The sequence below is a fragment of the Anthonomus grandis genome, chromosome 3 (genome assembly GCF_022605725.1).
Source record: "Anthonomus grandis grandis chromosome 3, icAntGran1.3, whole genome shotgun sequence".
Lineage (NCBI taxonomy): Eukaryota > Metazoa > Arthropoda > Insecta > Coleoptera > Curculionidae > Anthonomus > Anthonomus grandis.
Window position 1 is genome coordinate 2,897,603 of NC_065548.1, and position 14,043 is coordinate 2,911,645.

The 14,043-nt window shown below is 32.3% G+C and overlaps 1 protein-coding gene across 1 annotated transcript in view; it reads right to left on the reverse strand.

Annotated features, from left to right (window-relative positions):
- Positions 1-787: 787 nt before the first annotated feature.
- Positions 788-14,043, reverse strand: part of LOC126734108 (protein held out wings) — a 162,888-nt gene continuing 149,632 nt past the window's right edge. The window contains exon 9 of the mRNA XM_050437633.1: positions 788-10,685. The gene's annotated coding sequence lies outside the window, so the exon portion shown is untranslated. The remainder of the gene's footprint in view (positions 10,686-14,043) is intronic.

A 14,043-nucleotide genomic window follows, 5' to 3' on the forward strand; every position in this document is an offset into this window, starting at 1 on the left:
CACTAGCCGCCAGATTTTTTTCTATGGGGTTATTTGAAGGAGATCGTATATCGCGATCCACCAACGACTCCCGAAAATATGAAGCTGCGAATCACGGAGGTTTGCGGGCAGATAACTCCACAGATACTGCACTCTGTTCATCGATCGTTTAGAAAGCGAGTCGAAAATGTATATAGGCGGAAGGTTAACACTTTGAACATTTATTGAAATAATTTTCTGACTTTTTTTGTTTCAATTTCTTTTATTTGAACTTTGTACGTTTTATTTTCAAGTTTTCGATTCTGTTGATAATAAAATTGTATCATAAGATACTTTAACTCCTTTTGATAGATCATCAGATACTATCTACAAGGCCAAATGTCATTGTCAAGAAAAAAATTCGTAAAAGAATCAAGAATTAATATCTTGAAAAGGAGAGGTCGCATGTAAAAAAGTGTCAGATGAAAGTAACTTATTTTTTAACGTTAAATCCGATACTATTAAAAAAAATAAAGGTTTCTATGCAAAAAAGTGAAGTTGACCTTCATTTGAGCTTCAAGACGTCCACTCAAGGTCAAACCAATGACGTCATTTTATGGCCCTCTGGAAATCATTCAAACGTCACATGAAACATTTTCTGGATACATGTTTAGTTTTCGAGATATTGGGATGTCTCAAGTTAAATGGAACCATTTTATTTTGACGTAGTAAATTTTTTTAAAGACTGTTGAAGCAGAAAATGTCCCTAATACTTACCTGCGGTATCGAAAATAGTCTATAATGGGATCAATCAATAAAACAACAAAAATAACACAAATACTACGATTTATTTAATTTATTGTTTGTGCAAACTAGCATTAATTAAGACATTGAGTAACATTAAATACATTTTCCTACAAATTCTAAAAAATAAATCTCAAAAAAAAAAAGACTCAAACGGTCAATTTATTCCTAAAAAATTATAAGGCACTTAGGTACGCCACTTTCCAATCAATACCTAATATATAATATTATATATAATAATAATAATATGACACATTTAATAAACTTAAATAAACAATTTTTTTTTGTGTGCTTTACTGTCAATATGATCCCTTTAAAAAGTGAGAGGGGGGCACCTCAAATCAAATTGAAATGCCATAATAAAAAATAAAATCTAATATTCAAATGGACTATATACAGGATTATATAAGGCCTGTATTATTTATTCGATCAATCAGTTAAAAACTATAAGTACAATGTAATAATAATATACTATATTCAATACAATAACAGCGTGGGGCGACGTTGAAACGTTGGATATTTGAGAAAATAAGAGTCAACAACGTCCCTTACTAGCTAATTTATTATTAACAGGCCCTTAACAATGAGATTGCACGTCATTCCGAGTGGGTTTATCACCCTAATACGACATTCCCCAATATTTTATTAATAAATAGCAATAAGTGCACCTAAAAATATCAATAAATTCTTGTAAATTTGTACCTTTAGCTCAATTTTTTGTATAATTGCTTATAGCGTCCAATAAAATAAAAGGGAACTCGCATTCTAATAAATTTAAAAAATAAAAACATAAAACAGATCAACGTTTTATTGCACACGAATTATCGAGTATTTATTTTGATATTGCTTTTCGAAATTGCGTCAAACGGGACGGAAATTATCGATTAAAATGAAAGGTGAACGTCACCATCGAATTTTTTTTGGCCTTCAGCTTCTTTTTCTATAAAAATTGAGAAATAAACCCTATACTTACTATATGACAACATACGTTTTAAGTCTCCTTGTATAACATCAAAATACCTACCTTTCTAGTAGGTAAAATAAAGACTCCATTAAGGATATAGTGAGTCTTAACAATTACAAAACGTTCCTCACCAATATTCGATACAAGTTGTTTTTTTTTTTGTTGATTGGCACTCAAATATCTTTTGTACTTTTTAAAGTATTAGTAAATGTTATATTAGTCTTTTAATACTACAATTTTTAGTATGACGTTCGCAAAGTAAACAGAGATTCTTATAATTTATAATAAAACGTTATACTTTACCAACATTTATCAAATAAGATGATCTGATAGCAGCACCTGTCTCGCCTGTTTATTAATCATATTAAAATGCACAGTAAGACCTGGGCTGTATATAGTATAGTAATTTCGATGTACATTTATGTATATAAATATAATCTTAACATAATAATGGTGTCGAGAGAAGATTTAAAGTAAAGGGCAACTTTTTGGATCTTCTGTTTGTATTTATATATGACATTTAAATTGAATTTTTGGGTATTTTTTTTGAAATTAGCAAGAGCAATGGATATTTCTGATTTTATATAAAAAAAACTCTTATTTTTTTACATTTATCAAGGCAAATAAGTGCTCATTGCAAATACTTTCGAAAATTAGAATTAATTAACCATTTTGAATTAATTTTGTAAATTAATTTCAAGCTTAAATCGAATCATACCAGAATGAAATAATGAAACCACGGAGTGATTATAAATTTTTATTCAAAAAAATTAATTTTACCAAATGCCTTTACAGTCTAAGAAATTCAACGAATTGAACTTGTTCAAAAACCTTTTTTATGGCAGTCGACGTTTCTCTCTATATGCCGACATCTTCAGGCCTACTAATCCAAAATAACATTAACCATGAAGTGATAATTAATTTTTATTAAAAGAAATAGTTTTTGGGTGTTTGGCACCAAGATCCAGAAATGGCATTTAAAAAAAAAATCTTGGTTCAAAGTTTTTTTTATAGTAATCGACGTTTCTCAATATATTCTAGCATCCTCAGGACTATTTAAATTTTTGACGTTTTTTAAATTAATTTTACTTAACAAATTAGAAAATATACGGGAAAAAGGAATTATTGTTGAAAATTACATTTTCAACAATTTGCAATAAATTCAGATCGCTGTTAGGTTGATTTTAGTGTTCAGTACCAAGTTTGTGTATAAATTCTAGCTACAGTTGTTTAGTAGGTATAACTATATATTTGCTTCTCTTTTTAGTGTTCGTTTGGATTTAAGTGGGGATAGAATTTGGCATTCGTTTATGACTTTAATTATTGCATCTGATATAAAATTTGTGTGTATCTAAAGGGGTGAAATATAACTGAAATCAGTGGTGCACATTATGCTAAAGAAATAATATGTATATTTGGGCCAGGAATGGTTTAGACCTGTATATGTTTTTTAATTAAATTGTAAACGTACGCCACTGCACACGTATTTAATGCTAGTTTTAAATAATGTGAATAAAGAAGTTTACACAAAAACAGTGGCGTACAGTTTGATGGAACGCATGCATGAATTTAACGTACACCACTGCAGACAAAAAAGGAAGAAGAGAAAGTTGGGTTAATGAATTAAAAAATCATTGGCGTACAAACCAAGAAAAAATTTTTTTTTTAATAATTGTAGAAGTTTACAAAAAATCAGTGGCATACAATAAAAAAAATGAATTTTTTAAAGGTAAGTAAATAAAATCAGAGATGTCAGTCAAACTTAGGAAAATTAAAAAAAAAGTAACGCACGCCACTGTTGACAAAAAAGGAAGAAGAGAAAGGTGGGTTAATGAATTAAAAAATCATTGGCGTACAATCCAAGAAAAACAAAAAAATATTTTTTCATTCGTAAATAAATGAAAAAAAAAGTAACGTACGCCACTGTAGACAAAAAAAGGAGAAGAGAGGTGTGGCTTGATCAATTAAATTACCAAACCGTTGAAGAAAAATTTTTCAGAAAATATTTATTTTTTCAATTCCACAACGCACGCCACTGCGGATATTTTGACAATTTTTTTTTTTTGAAAATTGTAAATTAATTAAAAAAAGTTGAAAAAAATTTAGAAAAATCAGTTAAATAGACGCTACTGTGTTCATTTCAATTCTTTTTTTAAATTACTAATTATAAATTACAAAGAAAAATCGGGAAAATTTAGAAAAAATCAGTTAAGTACACGCTACTGCGTTCATTTTAATTCTTTTCTTAAATTGGAAAATGTACAAAAAAACCAGTGGCGTACAATCCAAGAAAAAACAAAAAAAAAATTTTTTTAACAATTATTGTAGTTGCTTACAAAAAATCAGTGGCATACAATAAAAAAATCAATTTTTCAAACGTAAATAAATAAAATCAGAGATGTCAGTTAAATTTAGGAAAATTAAAAAAAAAAAGTAACGCACGCCACTGTGGACAAAAAAAGAAGGAGAAGAGAGGTGTTGCTTGATCAATTAAATTACCAAACCGTTCAAGAAAATTTTCTCAGAAAATATTTATTTTTTTAATTCCACAGCGCACGCCACTGCGGATATTTTGACAATTTTTTTTTTGAAAATTGTAAATTAATAAAAAATATTGAAAAAAATTTAGAAAAAATCAGTTAAATGGACGCTACTGTGTTCATTTCAATTATTTTTTTAAATTACAAATTTAACTGGAAAATGTACAAAAAACCAGTGGCGTACAATCTAAGAAAAAAAAAATCTTTTTTGAACAATTATAGATGCTTTCCAAAAAATCAGTAGCGTACAATAAAAAAAAAATATTTTTCAAACGTAAATAAATAAAATCAGAGATGTCAGTCAAATTTGGGAAAATTTAAAAAAAAAAAGTAACGCACGTCACTGTAGACAAAAAAGGAAGAAGAGAAAGGTGGGTTAATAAATTAAGAAATCATTGGCGTACAATCCAAGAAAAAACAAAAAAAAAATTTTTTTTGAACAATAATTGTAGATGTTTACAAAAAATCAGTGGCGTACAATAAAAAAAATATTTTTTCAAACGAAAATAAATTTTAAAAAAAGTAACGCACGCCACTGTAGACAAAAAAGAAGGAGAAGAGAGGTGTAGCTTGATCAATTAAATTACCAAACCGTTCGTGTACAATTCAAGAAAAAATTTTCGGAAAATATTTATTTTTTTAATTGTTCAACGCACGCTACTGAGGATATTTTGAAAAAAATTTTTTTTTTGGAAAATCGTAAATCAATCAAAGAAAAATCGGGAAAACTTAGAAAAAATCAGTTGAATATACGCTACTGCGTTTATTTTAATTCTTTTCTTAAATTGGACAATGTACAAAAAAACCAGTGGCGTACAATCCAAGAAAAAACAAAAAAAATTTTTTTTTAACAATTGTAGTTGTTTACAAAAAAATCAGTGGCGTACAAAAAAAAAATCAATTTTTCAAACGTAAATAAATAAAATCAGAGATGTCAGTCAAATTTAGGAAAATTAAAAAAAAAGTAACGCACGCCACTGTGGACAAAAAAAGAGAAGAGAGGGCTGGGTTGATAAATCAAATTACAAAACCCTTCGTGTATAATTTAAGAAGAAATTTTCAGAAAATATTTATTTTTTCAATAGTTCAACGCACGCCACTGAGGATATTTTGTAATTTTTTTTTTTTTGGAAATTGTAAATTATAAAAAAAAATCGAAAAATGTACAAAGAAACCAGTGGCGAACAATTTAAGAAAATCAAAAAAAAATCAAATTTTCAAGCGGATGCAAAATAAAACCAGAGGCGTACAACTCAACAAAAAAAAAAAAACATAAAAAAAAATTAAACGCACGCCACTAAAAGTTTTTTTAGAAAAAATGTTTTTCTTTTGAAAAATCGTAAATCAAATTTGAAAATTCCCGAAGAATCAGTGGCGGTACAAATTCAAAAAATTACAATTTTTTTTTTCATATTTCAAACGCACGGCACTAGTCACTTTAATAGTACAAAAACATTGGCGTACGATAAAAAAAATATATATAAATTTTATTTCATTTTTAAATGCAAGCCACTGCAAGTTTTTTTTTAAACATTACTTATTAAATTGGAAAATTTACAAAAAAATCAGTGGCGTACAATTTAATTTTTCATTTTCTAAATTAACGCCAATGCGTTCCTTTTAATTATGTCTTTTTTAATTTTATATCCTATTTGTGTCACAAAAATAATTGTATTATGTGTTAATTAAGTTACTTGCAAAAAATTATATTGTTTTTTATGCTATTGAAGGTTTTCCAAGCGACGTTTCGCCTTTTATTAAGTCATCTTCAGGACTCGGCCAGTGTTAAATATTTTATAATATTTAAAAGCCAGGACCTTTGAATCAGTTCAATGCAGTAAGTTTTTTAAATTGTAAAGACATTTTAAAAAAATTCACTTTTTTTTTGAAAAAATGCAATTTCTAGAACAACTTATTTATTTATTTTGTTTTATTGAAAGGTAATTATTACTTCAGGGTTCACATTATTCCGGTTTAGTAGTAGTAGTAGTAGTCCTGAAGATATTAGCATATGGGGAGAAACGTTGACTGTTATTAAAAAAAAACCGCTTTAACTTTAGTGCTAAATACTTCAAAACTTGTAATTTTTCTTTAAGAAATCGTTCACGTTATTACGTATTCACGTATTAATCTCGATTAGCAGATTATGCTAGATCCATATAGCTAGAATATGGGGAGAAACGTCGACTGTTATAAAATAAAAGAGACCCCTGAACTAGTTTAATACAGTGAATTTTTTGGATTGTAAAATTGATTTGAAAAATTTCAATTTATTTTTGAGTACACGTAATTGACATTTCGTCATTTGGAAGGGGATCTTCAGGAAAAAAGGATTTAAATTTAATTTTTTTTTAATATTATTTTTATTGCTGGATATCTATTTAATTTAATATTCAAAAAAGGAATTTTTACAACAATTTTAATATTTAGAAGAGCTGTTCATAGAATATGGAGTTCGTTGAAGTGACATTTTGGAAAATTTCAAAGTTTTTCAAATTATGAATTTTCCAACTTGAAATTTAAGAAAAATGAATAATTAAAAGCCAAAAAAAAAAGAAAACCATCATTCGTTGATAAATCCAATAATATTCCAATAAATCCGAAAAATTTGAAATGCTTTCATTTAAAATCATCCAAAAAGTACAGTTTTATTTAATAATTTCCCTTCCCGTATGTTTTCTATTTGCTAAGTAGAATTTAATTTCAAAAATGTACCTAGTATGTATTATAGCCGCCAGCTCTACACCTATAACTTTACCATCATTGTTAAGGGTTCCTCAAAAACTAAATTACAAAATTATAACGTGTTCTTATACACCTGGATGGAACGCGAGTTCCATAAGGCCTCGAACGAAATTGCCTCAGCTGTTTTTCATTGCCTATCAGATCTCATAAATTTGTCGGGTTACAGCAAAATAAGATTGTGTGCAGATGGCTGCGGAGGGCAAAACAGAAACTCCACAATGGTTGCAATGTGCATTTACTTCTTGGGGAATGTCGCACCGCCCCATATTGGTGAAATCGAGCTGGTTTTTCCCATTAGAAGTCATTCATTCCTACCATCGGACCATCGTGTATTTGGAATCATCGAAAAAAAATTAAGAAAACTTAGTGAAATCACAAACCCCAACACGTATATCGATATCTTTAAGGAAAGAGAAACCGTCATTAATTTAACAGATTCTGGTGTCAAATCTTGGAAGGAAGTTGCAAAGGAGTATCTGAAAGGTGTGCAGTCTTGGCCCGTGCCTCAATAAAGTTATGGGTAAAAAACTTTAAAAACATCGGTAAAACGAGAAACGGAAGAGGTGGCAGTGCGAGATCAGTAAAAACTCCTGCGAATATTGAACGTCCAAGAATGGCTATGACAAGAAGTCCTCGGACATCAGCGCGTAAACACAGTACTGGGCTTAGAATTGCAGACAGGAGTCTCCGAAGGATCTTAAAGTCAGATTTACACTATCACCCCTACAAAATTCAAGTGGTTCAGGCTCTAAATGAAAACGATTTCGCTCTTCGACGGCACTTTTGTGAAACGCTTTTAGAAATGATGGAAGAAAACGACGAACTTCACACGTTGCTCTGGATGAGCGATGAGGCGCATTTCCATCTCTCCGGCTTCGTTAACAAGCAAAATTTTAGATGTTGGAGCGATGAAAACGCTCAAGAAATCCATCAAAAGCCTCTCCAATCGGCCAAGGTAACAATTTGGTGTGTAATGTCCTCAACAGAAATCAGTAGGCCCATTCTTTTTTGAAAATAAAAGGGTCAAGCCGTTACCGTGAATGCGGAGCGCTACTCGGAAATATTACGAATATTCTTTATTCCTCGGCTTCGCGAACATGAACTGAATGATGATACGTTATTTCAACAAGATGGAGCCACAAGCTACGCGGCCCGTGTGAGCATGAATCTCCTTAACGAAATTTTCCCTCTTGCTTATTTGCACTGTTACTTCCGGGCTAGCATCTTGGCTCTTGCCTGTTTTTTGAGATCATACTGTCATCGAGATTTGGCGCCATCTTTTTATGATTCTAGGTCGCATTTAGGTGCTTGAGTATTAATTCTTTGATATTCGCCATGATCAGATCGGCGATGTGCTCTGGCCCTACTAATTAAAGAGCGACGACCCTCTTGGCAAGGAAGTCAGTGGTTCTATTACCCTTGCTGTGGTTGTGCCCCATGATCCAGCCGACTTCTATTATGTTTTTGGAAGAAGCTTCCACGAAGGTGCAATGGCATTACTGCACCACTAGGTGAGGCGTGGTCTTGACAGCGCACAAACCCCCTATCTGCAGTCTGTGTGAAAAATCAGTTACTAATGGAAAAATGGGTTATTTGTTCTGCTGCAAAGTTAAGCCGTTTATTTCGGTTTGAATGACATTTTACACAGTGCCTAATGCTAGCATTGGAGGTCTTTGGAGGTCTTTGGAGGTCTCCCACCATGTTGAGGCAAGCCATTCTTTGACGAATAGTGACCTAATCCACTTTATAGCCCCATACATAAGTCTTATGATATAATCACCCTGGCAAAGAAGCCCCAGGCCAATTATGCGTCTACACGGCCCGTAAGAAATATATATGCTTTTTGTACTCTTTTTGTAATGTGAGAGTTCAATTTAGTTTGCTGACGAGTGTAAGAGCTAGGGTACTTTACTTCCGATTACTAGTAAGCTGCCATTGTACCTTGGGGCCAGAAGAGAGTATTTTCCTCTTTTTGGTGAATGGCAAACCCCTCAGTCTTTTCAAGATTAATGTATAGGGTATATTCCACACACCATATTTCTATAAATTGAAGAGCCGCCTGCAGTCGTCTGCAAATCGATTTTTCAAATTTATCCGTTTGCAAAATGTCATTCGCGTAGGCTATTGTGTTTTAGTGATCATAAGACTTTCGAAAACCATGTCCACAGTAGCGGTGATAGCACCAGTCCCCGCGGACTGCACACTCATGTGTACAATTCTTCTGACAAGCATGTTGAAAATCTATCCAATTTTAGCGGCTGGCTTATTTTATCAAACGCACCCTCGAACCATTTTTCTTAATAACAATCCTTTTCGGATTTTTGTTATTGAGAAAAATGGTGATAAAATAACAGTTAGAGGCGAAGAACACTACAACGGTGATGTTGGAGAATCCAAGACAATTTTTAAACGTGAATGAAAACGATTGAATTAAATAAAAGTGGGTAACATTCAACAACGTCAAAAAGTTACTAGTTGCTCATTATGGGGAAGATTGGATGGGGAGAAATGATTTAGAATTTTATAAAAATTTCTTCGAGGAACAGGAGAAAAACATTGGCAGAATGGACGAAGAAACTGAAAATAATGAATTTTGCGAAAGAGGAGTGGAAGAAGATATTTTGCTAAGAATTTAAGAAATTACGATTTTTTAAATAATATTATCTTTTTTTAATAAAAAAAATAAGATCAGTCAATTGCTGTACTTTTTTGTGCCAAAACTTGTCTTGTCCATATTGTTTTAATAAATTTTTTGGAAAATAAACAAACAGGATTTAAATGAATGCTAAAATTAGCACACAAATGATTATAGTAAATCCATACATATTAAATTTGTATTTGAAAATCTTCTAAAACGTTTTTTGCTAATTGTGAAATTTTCCACAATATGGAGAAGGCAAGTTTTGGAATGGAACCCCTCATATAATAAATTAATTTAAAATGAAGGAAACGGTGAATATTCACATAAACTTCTTAAAAATAAGGATTTGTTTCATAAATTACTTTTTTCAAAAAAAAGTCGTTCAAAAAACGTCACTGCAATAAACTGAAAAAAATTCTTCTAAATATTTGATGTTCAAAAAAATGCATATTTTTCACATCTCTCCCTAGTTATTAAATTGTTTATATATTAAATTACATAAAAATCCAAGAATATGCAATCATAATGTACTATGGACTAGTCCCATTTTTTTAATACAAAAAAATGTAAAAAAATCCTTTTAAATCCTATGAAGACCCAAAAAAATGCACCCATACAACATAAGAAACATATGTTAAGATTACTTGCTGTAAATAAATTTAAGTGACCTAATAATACAAGTAGTGATATTAATAATAATTAATAATATAGAACAGTGGTACAACGTACATACAAGATGTTAGTAAACCTACCCACCGAAACTCCATCGTTTATTAAAAAAAAAGAAAATCATCATAGAATTAGTTGGATGAAATTTCGGAGGGTTCTACTAAATATGGTTAGTGATGTAGTAGTTAATATACGACATACCGCTACCCCCAAAGTAGTCTAGCAAAATGGCGGGCGTGAATGGTTCCCCCTTCGAAAAAATGTGGGTTCCACTGGGGTTAGTTCGACTGTTTGGACAGTTTGGGGGAGTAGTGACGAGTAGAGTGGTCAGTGTGGGGGGATGGTTAGCACCTTCTTTAAAGCTCTTTCGGACCCAATTTTTTTTTGTTTTTGTTTTTTTGGTTAACAGGAAAAGAAAAAGAAAACAGACATGTTAGTATTTTTGTTTCGAATCGATCAAATATTAATATGGCTTAATTTATTTGATAAATATTATCATCGTTTAGCGATGGACAAGCCAAACTTTTTTTTTGGACAGTTACTTTGATTGGGTACCAGTGACATTTGTTTGTCATAATTTATTTATTATCTATGCATAAAAAAATTATTTTCGGAAATGTTTGTTTGTAGAAATCATAAAAGAAAACTCAAAATAGTTATTTATAAAACAAGCGTGTAAAATGATGTGTGTAAAAAAATTCCCGTGAATAAAAAAAGGAGGTTTTACACACGTGTAACATACAAAAAAATTTTTTCTACTGCCAAAGAAAACATACAGAAAATCAGTCAATTACTTTAGGCACTAGTGCGTAAAAAAACTTAAAAAATATTTTTGATAAATTAATATTAAGTAACGGAATTATTCGAGCAGAACTAAACGAATGAGAACACTTTGAAAAATCGGAAAGTATTAAGATGAGTCGAAAGTCTTAACATGCGATAACTCGACTAATGTAAGAGCTACGATGCTGCGGATAGTCTCGTTTGATTCAGAAGGACGCAAATAAGTTAAAACCGTTAAAGTTTCCCCGATAGTGCCCATAGAAGCCGAGATATCAACCTTCAAAGTTTGGTATTTTTAATTTTTTGGGTATTATCGATTTTTTTCACCAAAAATTGATTTCTTTAAAAATCGAACTAACTATACCAGCCGCTTCCTCGTATCACATACATCACAAAAACACCGGGTTATAACGAGATCCGAGCAGAACTAAGGGAATGAGAGCACTTTGAAAATTCGGAAAAAGTCTCTTTTCGACCTCGTTTTCGAGCCTAAAAATGGGCTCGAAAAATGCCATATCTCAGCTAATGTTGAAGCTATGACCCTGCGAATGGTCTCGTTGAATTCAGAAGGATGAAACTAAAACAAAACCGTTGAAATTTTTTAGATAGTGTCGATAGAAGCCGAAATATCGACCTCCAAAGTTTGGAATTTATCATTTTTCGGGTATACCCCCCCGTATCGAATTTTTTCACCAAAAATTGATTTTTTTCAAAATCGAACTAACTATACCAGCGGCTTCCTCGTATCACCCACATCACAAAAACACCGGGTTATAACGAGATTCGAGCAGAACTAAGGTAATGAGAGCACTTTGAAATTTCGCAAAAAGTCACTTTTCGACCTCGTTTTTAAGCCTAAAAATGGGCTCTAAAAATGCGATATCTCGGCTAATATAAGAGCTACAACCTTGCGGATGGTCTCGATGGATTTAGAGGGACTAAACTAAGACAAAACCGTTGGAATTTTCCCAATAGTGCTGATAGAAGCCGAGATATCGACCTCCAAAGTTTGATATTTTTCATTTTTCGGGTATACCCCCCCGTATCGAATTTTTTCACCAAAAATTGATTTTTTTCAAAATCGAACTAACTATACCAGCGGCTTCCTCGTATCACATACATCATGAAAACACCGGGTTATAACGGGATTCAAGCAGAACTAAGGGAATGAGAGCACTTTGAAAATTCGGAAAAAGTCACTTTTCGACCTCGTTTTTAAGCCTAAAAATGGGCTCTAAAAATGCGATATCTCGGCTAATATAAGAGCTACGACCTTGCGGATGATCTCGTTAGATTTAGAGGGACTAAACTAAGATAAAACCGTTGGAATTTTCTGGATAGTGCTGACATTAGCCGAGATATCGACCTTCAAAGTTTGGAATTTTTCATTTTTCGGGTATACCCCCCCGTATCGAATTTTTCAGCAAAAATTGATTTTTTTCGAAATCGAACTAACTATACCAGCGGTTTCCTCGTATCACCCACATCACGAAAACACCGGGTTATAACGAGATTCAAGCAGATATAAGCGAATGACAGCACTTTGAAAATTCGGAAAAAGTCATTTTTCGACGTCGTTTTTGAGCCTAACAATAGGCTCTAAAAATGCGATATCTCGGCTAACATAAGAGCTACGACCTTGCGGATGGTCTCGTTGGATTTAGAGGGACTAAACTAAGGCAAAACCGTTGGAATTTTCCCAATAGTGCTGATAGAAGCCGAGATATTGACCTCTAAACTTTGAGATTTTTCATTTTTTGGGTATGCCCCCCCGTATCGAATTTTTCAGCAAAAATTGATTTTTTTTTGAAATCGAACTAACTATACCAGCGGTTTCCTCGTATCACCCACATCACGAAAACACCGGGTTATAATGAGATTCAAGCAGATATAAGCGAATGACAGCACTTTGAAAATTCGGAAAAAGTCACTTTTCGACCTCGTTTTCGAGCCTAAAAATGGGCTCTAAAAATGCGATATCTCGGCTAATATAAGAGCTACAACCTTGCGGATGGTCTCGATGGATTTAGAGGGACTAAACTAAGACAAAACCGTTGGAATTTTTCCGATAGTACTCATAGAAGCCGAGAAATCGATCTCCAAAGTTTGATATTTTTCATTTTTTCGGGTATACCCCCCCGTATCGAATTTTTCAGCAAAAATTGATTTTTTTCGAAATTGAACTAACTATACCAGAGGTTTCCTCGTATCACCCGCATCACGAAAACACCGGGTTATAACGAGATTCAAGCAGATATAAGCAAATGACAGCACTTTGAAAATTTGGAAAAAGTCATTTTTCGACCTCGTTTTTGAGCCTAAAAATGGGCTCTAAAAATGCAATATCTCGGCTAATATAAGAGCTACGACCTTGCGGATGGTCTCGTTGAATTCAGAAGGACTAAACTAAAACAAAACCGTTGGAATTTTTCCGATAGTACTCATAGAAGCCGAGAAATCGATCTCCAAAGTTTGATATTTTTCATTTTTCGGGTATACCCCCCCGTATCGAATTTTTTCACCAAAAATTGATTTTTTTCAAAATCGAACTAACTATACCAGCGGCTTCCTCTCATCATCTACATCACGAAAATACCGGGTTATAATGAGATTCAAGCAGATATAAGCGAATGACAGCACTTTGAAAATTCGGAAAAAGTCACTTTTCGACCTCGTTTTCGAGTCTAAAAATGGGCTCTAAAAATGCGATATCTCGGCTAATATAAGAGCTACGACTTTGCGGATGGCCTCGTTGGATTTAGAAGGACTAAACTAAGACAAAACCGTTGGAATTTTCTGGATAGTGCTGACAGAAGCCGAGATATTGACCTTCAAAGTTTGATATTTTTCATTTTTCGGGTATACCCCCCCGTATCGAATTTTTCAGAAAAAATTGATTTTTTTCGAAATCGAACTAACTATACCAGGGGCTTCCTCGT